This window comes from Camarhynchus parvulus, chromosome 1A (genome assembly GCF_901933205.1).
Source record: "Camarhynchus parvulus chromosome 1A, STF_HiC, whole genome shotgun sequence".
Taxonomy (NCBI): Eukaryota; Metazoa; Chordata; class Aves; order Passeriformes; family Thraupidae; genus Camarhynchus; species Camarhynchus parvulus.
Genome location: NC_044586.1, coordinates 40,440,244 through 40,446,807, shown reverse-complemented (window position 1 = coordinate 40,446,807; position 6,564 = coordinate 40,440,244). Strand labels below are relative to the sequence as shown.

The 6,564-nt window shown below is 38.8% G+C and overlaps 1 non-coding gene across 1 annotated transcript; it reads left to right on the top strand.

Annotated features, from left to right (window-relative positions):
* The first annotated feature begins 4,083 nt into the window (after positions 1–4,083).
* Positions 4,084–4,244, top strand: LOC115910754. The gene has a single exon (XR_004061207.1). It is a non-coding gene; the product is annotated as a U1 spliceosomal RNA (small nuclear RNA).
* The last annotated feature ends 2,320 nt before the right edge of the window (positions 4,245–6,564 follow it).

The window sequence follows — 6,564 nt, the reverse complement described above, 5'->3', positions numbered from 1 at the left end:
GTAAATCACATACTCAGAGTACCCCCTTTAATGGAACATAATAATGTGTCAATGAATTCTTTTCAGGTTAGGCAGATAAGGGGTTTTCTTTAACAGGTAAAATATTGCAGAGTTTTAAACTAAAAGAAAAGCATGTTGTTCTAACTTGCTTAGATCTAGAACGCATCAACTATTTAAAGAAGCTGAGGAAAGTGTCATGATCATCTCTGTGCTTTTACATGAGGAGAAATACAAATGCTGCGAGAAGCTGAATTATGTGGCTTTCACTCAGGAAAGCTCTCAAGCACGTGCTTATTTTTAAGCTCAAATATTCCAACGAAAATCACTGGTGGTGCCTCAGCAAGTTGCAGTATCAAGTTGTTAAAATGTTTCACGTTTTGGTTATTTTCACTATCTTGCACATGTGCTGTAGATTCTCCTGCTGCAGAGCAGCAAGCTGCTACATGTCTCTTGTAACTGTGGGTACAGAGGAATTTACAATGTAAGCGTTTTGTTTCATATTTTGTTAACTATGTGCCTTCACCTCCAGTCTTTGCTGTAGATTCATTGTAGCACAGAAATACTGCGGAACAAACAGAAATTCAGTGGAGGGAATGAGGGATAATGCTTCTTTATTGTCGGAAGACATTTATTTGTGGGAGACTTCATGGAGCAAGAGCAATTTATCACAAGTTTTATTGCTTTGCATGTGAGGTTGGGTAACGATTTAATGAAACTCTATTGTTTGCTAACTGGAGTCATGGCATTTTGTAAAGGAGAGGGACATTTTATGTAGTAATACAGAAATAGTCTGGCTGTCATATTTGTAAAGGAAATAATCTACATTCATTTCTTAATAATAAGGGGGCTTGAGGTTATGCAAGTACACCAATGTAAGATGGTGTTTAGCTATTTAAGAGACAGAGTATTGCATTATTTTTCCCCTACTTCTTCCTGTTTTGTTCGTAGTAGATTAGCATTTGTTTGCACTTGCAGCCTCCTGCTTCTAGAGAAAAAGAAATTATTTTTGAGATGTGGAGAGTTTACTGCCTGCAATATATAAAACTGTGGTTTGGTCATATTTTAGTGCAGCCTCTACCCATATTCTGTGTTCAGTTAATACTTTATGAAGGAGAATAACATCCTCTTCTCCTTCATTGTTTCTGTTGATTCTGTGTCTTGGGATTTTAACAGGAAGAGAGGCTCCAGTTTAAAGCCAGAGTTAGCGACTAAGGGTTTCAAAAATACAGGCTAAGCAATTACCACAGAAATGGCCAGAGCAGCTAGTTTGACTGCGGGTATAAGATTTTCAAAAACTTTCCTTTAAGCAGTGGTTCTGGTTACAGCTGACTGTAATAATCACAGTTAATACTGATTTTCTTCATGGCATCCTGTTTGCAGCATCTGGACAGGCAGAATCCTGATTTCTGCCAAGGACTTCCAGGCAACACAGTAACAAGCAAATGCTAACACTGCTGTCAGTAACAGAGAAATTATCACTATAATTTAAAAGACTGCAAGCTAAGAATAGGTGGACCTATATTATTGGACTTTTCCTTAAAAATGCAACAGAAAGTAAATTCTGATCCAAAATCTACTTATTTGGTTTCTGCATGTTGTTTTGATGCAGCAAATGCTTCTAGATGTACACAAATCTGAAAAAAAGTGTGCTAAAAATCAGTACAAACCTTACTATTTTTTCATTCCCCTGCCTCGAATGTTTAAACCAGTGCAGAGCAGCCAGCACTGATATGCTCCTGATCATCTGCTGGTCTGCAATGGGGTGCTCTGCATTGGGGCACAAGAAAAGGATTTTATTTTACAATCTGGGGAAGCAGTCGTAGTCTTTCAAAATATGGAAACCTGAATCACTGCAGCCTGTGAACTACTCTACATTTTGTGACTCAAGAAGGAATGAATAAACTGCATCCTCTGTGCATACCAGGTTTTGGTGCAACAGCGGTTGCTGACATGAGAATGCGTCTTCTGTTTACTCTTCCTGTAAAAAGTGTGTTTTGTGATATTTATGCCTCCAATAACACATTTACTATTCTTTGGAAATTACCTTGCTTTATAAGTGCTCAAGTTTTCTTCAACTTGGGAGATGCTGATAGACTTTAAATTACTTGTCTTTAAGGAAGGAAGCCAGTTAAAAACCAGAGACTCTTGATCCGTCTTTCACACAAACATTATGGTGTTGTTCCAATGTCCTGGAATGGATAATATCAGATAAACCTCTTAGATTTCAAGATGCTTTTGCATGAGGAGGGGTAAGATTTCAGGCGTGTGCCATTACTGATGATGTGCCACATAACACAAGCTGCGTTTAAAGTTCTTCCTGCTGCTGGTGATTGCTGGCCCTGGAGGTTGGGCTGTTACTTCAGAGTAGCTGAATGAGCCAGTATTTCAACTGTGTTTATGATGAGAATGCTCAGTATTTGTGCTGAGTATTTTACAATATGCACCTATGTTGATTTTTGGTTTTTTTTTTCCTTAAAGAAATCCCCATAAACTGTTTACAGCTATCTCAAATTTCTAAGAAAATTTTCTGGTCTCTAGGTTCTTCACAACTATTGAATTGCTTATGTATTTAGTTAAAATTAGCTTCTTAGCCTAATCAGTTCTCTCATCATTGCACATATTTGTATATTAATGGTAAGTGAATGCAAATGGGAGCATGATGACACCCAAACAAATTTAAATTGTAATTTGCATGAATCCTGTTTGAAGGTTTGGCCTGGTGTTATGCAAAATGCTGTGCTTCTGAATCAGAAGCCATAAACTTACAAGAGACGGTGCTGGAAATAATCCATGGACATCTTGTTCTTATTAGACAAGGGCTAAATCACTCTGACAGATTTCAAACCTGCTGAAATATTGTTCATTAAAATCTTGATGTTGATTTCAGCATTACTGGGAGCACATTTTACTTATATCTTTAAGGATGAATATCAAAAGGGAGAAGACAAGTATAAATGATGAAAAACAACGTGAGAAAAGAGTCAGAGAGCTGACAGTGTGAAAAAGAGACCCACTGGGAAAGCAGCAGAGAAAAAAATCACAATTTTTGTAGTTATGTCTGTTTAGGACTGAGCCTGTGCCAAACCTTGGACTTGGAGGCTGTTCTGTCCTTAATACATTGCACATGATTGTCTGTAGCTAGAAAAACATTTTTTGTGGTTTTAAAAAATTGAATTATCCTTATATGAAATAACATACACCATGAGTTTAAATGACAGCGTAAAAAGAAATTAAATTCATTTTGTAAGCCCTCAGAGAGTTTAAAAATCCCTTAGGTTCACAAAACTTCAAAATCCATAAGATTAATTTATTCCCATGAGTAAGACACCCAATGAAGTTAATGAAGTTTTCATCCAACTTTTTCTATTTAGCTAACAGATTCTCCTTTCAAGATATGTTTGTGTTAAGGACAAGGTCCAAAATACCCATTGACAGTTCCTGTGCAATCTAGATAGAAGTTGGCCAAGGAGAGAGATTATAAAACCTGGGTAACTATCAAAGGTACAAGACCGTGGGCAGTTGAGTATTATTATGAGTGTTTATTTCAACAGCTATATCTTGTTCCAAGTAGGCTCATTTGCCTTTTAGGATCTGAATTTTTATCCATTGGAAGCATTTTTTGTGTCTAAACTCCAGAGAGGGTGGTCTTCAGTGTATTCCTTATAATAAAATTGTCTCCTGCTGGCTGCCTGTAAGTGCCCCTCTCAACAGAGCTTTTTAGCTTGTTCCTCAGGAATTCCAGTCTCCATCCTATATGATGTCCAGACTCCCAGCTTAGTACCTTAACAAACTAACTGTGTCCATTTTTCAGAGCTTGGACTGCTACTGAGCACAGTGGAGCTGTCTCTAAGTGTTACCTTCAAAAGGCTTGTGGCACTCAAACCTGCAGTGCCATGTGTCCCCAAGGTAAGTAATGCCTGACAAGTGGGTGCCAAAGCAGGGGCGTGTGTGGAGTTAATGAAACAAGCTGATGTGAATAGTCAATATCAGTTGACTCTGATAATCTAGAGATACCATGGGGCTGGGTGAACATAAGAATGGCTGTGCTAGGTCAGAGCAAGGATTCACACTATGGTGTCTGTGATGCTTATCTGGCAGGGAGGCATTCTGATTGTGAAGGTGGTTTTTGAGAGGGAGCCTCATTACTAGCACTTCAGGTAGTCTGACACCTGCAACTTCCCCAGATCCAGGGAACTTGACTTTAAAATTTGTGATGTGGGAGATTGTTTTTGTTCTTTATCCTGAATTAAAAAATACTCTTACCTCCAAACTACCAGCAAACTTAAGCGAATGCCTTCATTTAGGGAAATTTAGGAAAAGGTGATCTGGTTGCCACTTAAGTCTGTATAAACTTTTAGCATCTTTGATGTTCCTTGCAAGGAATTCCACCCGTTTAATGAGAGCTACAACTTTTAGTTCTATTTGAATTCTTATTTGGAACTTCATTTGATAGTGCTCACTTTTGAATTGGTAGATGCAGTACAAATTTGGTGCCAGACTACCCTCTCCATGACACTTGTGATTTTGCACATTTCTCGCATATTCCTCAGTCATCTGTTTCTCTGACTAGAGTCCTAATCATTTGATAATTTTTTTATTTGGTGCCATTTCAGACTTCTGATCACCTGTACTTTCTTTTTACCACATTATTATTATTATTATTATTATTATTATTATTATTATTATTATTATTATTATTGTTCAGAGCTGCATTTCTTTATTCAGCTTTGGAGATATCTCTAGATTGTAGGTGGAGCCTTCCTCCAGTCAGAAGTCTTCCTTGGTGACTGATTAGACAAAAATGATATTTAGTGACTAATTTTTCTTAGGACACATTTATGTACACGCATCAGTGTGAGTATATGTGACTACTTGAGATTTACTTCACCTGCTCTTCTACCATGGATAACACAAAGTTCTTTACACATTACTGTACTAGGAGCAGGTTTGGAAGCTCGGATGTCCTTCTTTCCTGGCCACTGTATGACCCAGTATGTGCCTGGAGGCTCACACAGGCTCTTTCTCACACTCAAATTACAGGATCATCACTTCAGCCATATGCAGTGTGACTGCTTCAGGGACAGCCTTACCGCAGCATGGCTTTGCCTCCTGCTTCAAGGCCATCCCTGGGAGATGGCAGAGGTGGGTTTGTGTTTGCTTGGGATCTGGGAGCAGGTTTTCCTTATCATCTGCAATTGCTAAAGTATTGTGTAACAGGACTCCTCCTCCAAGTGAAACATCTGCTGCAATACTTCCTCCACTACTTACTCCTGTAACAGGGAGTGTGTGCATGTGCCACACAGCACTAGGAAGTGTGCCCAGTGGCACTGCAGGTATCAGAGGCCATGGGTCACAGAGCAGTTTATGGTGACTTTGGATCACGTTCAGGCGATAGTGTACTGAAGAACTCTGCTGACAAAGGCATAGGTGCATGCAGGATTAGAGGGCAGGAAAGACAGAATCCTAGGATTTGTTTGGCATTGAATAAGTGTACAAGGTTAACTTGGTCTCCATAAAATATTGATATTGCACAGAAAGTTGTTGAGCAGCAATTGCATTGTCATCAGCATTATCAACATCCTGCAGCACTGTCAACCTGCATAAGAGGTCAACAGTATCCTAGGTTCTTGATGTGGACTGTTTCCAGTGAAATAGCTATTTCACTGGAAACTATCTCTTTGGGTTCACAGAGGTGGTATTACTGTTATTCTGGTGTAATTAATGGACTTGGGGAGCAGAGGGATTTAGAATTGTCTAAGCCAAGATCACTCAGAAAGTCTCTGACAGAGCCCAGAAGTGATGCCTGCCGCCTGCTGCCTGGAGTCCCAGTATCATATCTGACCACCAAACTAACTTCCCTCCCTCTCTCCCCTCCTCTCTCCCTCCCTCTCTTATGCTTTCTACCATTCTTCTGAGAAGAAAAAAAATCACTTGCAGGGAACACAGAGGAACATGTTGATGGTTCATGGAACTGGTTAGAATATTTTTTTCAGTGAGCATCTTTAAAAAAAGTCAGAATCTTTTTTTCCTCTTTCCCTGTAAGCACATCCAAATCTTATTGCTTTCATGGAGCAGTTTTACAAAATAATGGATCAGTTGTATTATTTGTCTGTGAAGAGAAAGGGCTGCCTGGTCTTCATTTGAAGAGGAAGTAAATGAACGGTCACAACCTTTTTCTGGGGACAGCTGATTTAAAATCTAGGTGATTAAAATTGGAAATCAAATGGAATAAGGGTACTCAGTTTAGAGATGTATTAATAGAACATTAAGGTTGGGATTTATACTATACCATAGCTAACATAAATTTCATGTGTGTATTTATTGTGACATTCCTATTCACTGTTATCAAGTACAAGCAAGGCTGTACTTGACTGATCAAGTATCTGTAATATAACTATGAACTAATTAGGGTAAAATAGTGATTTTAGTAGAGGGACGTGTCAGATTTTCTTGGTTTGGGGGTTTGCCCACCTGTTGTTTCAGGTAAAAGCAAGGAAGAGATGGAGAGAAGGAAATTCACCTTCATCTTTTCCAGAAGAGGAGAGGTAATGGTTTAATGTGATT